Source organism: Lathyrus oleraceus, chromosome 4 (genome assembly GCF_024323335.1).
Source record: "Lathyrus oleraceus cultivar Zhongwan6 chromosome 4, CAAS_Psat_ZW6_1.0, whole genome shotgun sequence".
NCBI classification, from domain to species: domain Eukaryota; kingdom Viridiplantae; phylum Streptophyta; class Magnoliopsida; order Fabales; family Fabaceae; genus Lathyrus; species Lathyrus oleraceus.
In genome coordinates this window covers 296,976,827-296,978,395 of record NC_066582.1, presented here as the reverse complement: position 1 = coordinate 296,978,395, position 1,569 = coordinate 296,976,827, and the positions used below count along the sequence as shown (strand labels likewise).

The window sequence follows — 1,569 nt, the reverse complement described above, 5'->3', positions numbered from 1 at the left end:
GATTTTTCCAACCTGGGTTGTAGGTATTCGAATAAGGATTTCCTTGTGCGTAATTTACTTGATCAGTGGGGACTCCTGCTAATATTTGACATTCTGGTGTAGTGTGTCCAGGAGTTCCACATAACTCACAGTTTGGAGTCACGGTAGCCACGGTGGTTGCGGGTGGTATGGTCAAGTTGTCTAACTTTTGAACAAGGGAATCTACCTTTGCATGGACGTGGTCAAGGCTACTGATTTCGTACATTCCACATTTTGTTTGGGACTTTTCTACTGGCGTTCTTTCACCTTGGCAATGGTTTTGGGCCATGTTTTCAATGAGTTGATAGGCTTCGTTGTATGGCTTGTCCATAAGTGTACCGCCCGCGCCAGCGTCTACTGTCAGTCTTGTGTTATACAGAAGCCCAGTGTAAAATGTGTGAATGATCACCCAGTCTTCGAGACCGTGATGTGGACATGTCCTCATCATGTCTTTGTATCTCTCCCATGCGTCGTAGAGAGATTCTACATCTTTTTGTCGAAATCCGTTGATTTGAGCTCTCAACATAGTAGTTTTGCTTGGCGGAAAATATCGGGATAAGAAAACGTTCTTCAGTTCTTCCCATGTAGTAACTGAGTTGGATGGCAAGGATTGCAACCAAGCCCAAGCTATGTCTCGTAGAGAGAAAGGAAAAAGGCGTAGTCTTATCGCATCTTGAGATACACCATTCTCCTTCACAGTGTATGTGTACTACACAAACTTGGTCAAATGTTCATTAGGGTCGTCCGTAGGATTTCCAGCAAATTGATGTTGTTGGACGACTGATAATAATGAGGGTTTCAACTCGAAATCGTTTCGATTGATAGCAGGGTCAGCAATGCTACTATGAGGTTCTTGTTGGGACGGGGTAGCGTAGAACTTAAGAGGACGATTCTGTGGTTCCACTGTAGCCATGGTTGGTTTTTAAACTGGTTCAGTAGTAGGAAAGAAGATATCGGGAATATTGTACCTTCGTTGGTACTCTAGTATTCAGCGTCTTAAATATAAGAAATGCTCTCATTCTACATTTGGTGGTGCTAAGTTTTCGCCTTGTGAGCGAGTACTTGGCATACAATCGGGGGAAATAAGGGAAAACAGATTAGTTTTTATTACTTTAGTCTATATTGTGCAACGAAAGAATCGCACTATTTGACTAAATCAGGTCCCCAACAACGGCGCCAAAAACTTGATACGTCTCGTGACTGTATATAGAATATAGTTTACAGGGTACTTGACTGTAAGTGCACAATCCAGTCGTTTTAGTTTTAAAATATATCGAACCCACAGGGACCGATGGTCAAACTAATGCTATCGACGTAACTATGTTTAGCTAAGGAAATGATTTTTAGAGGTTTGGTTGAACAAAAATTAAATCTAAGGAAACTTAAGTTTTAAGAAAATATTAATAGGGGGATATCAGTATGCAACGCATTAATCGTCAGGGATTCGATAAGTCGCTGGTGTATATTTTAAGTACCAAATATCTTTCAGTAGAAAATACTTATTTAAAAGGCTTTATCTCACACTCTCGTGATTGTTGATTCGGACTATAC

At 40.9% G+C, this 1,569-nt stretch overlaps 1 non-coding gene across 1 annotated transcript; it reads left to right on the top strand.

The window, feature by feature from the left end:
* The first annotated feature begins 437 nt into the window (after window positions 1–437).
* LOC127077318 (small nucleolar RNA R71) lies at window positions 438–544 on the top strand. Its single transcript, XR_007787153.1, has one exon. It is a non-coding gene; the product is annotated as a small nucleolar RNA R71 (small nucleolar RNA).
* The last annotated feature ends 1,025 nt before the right edge of the window (window positions 545–1,569 follow it).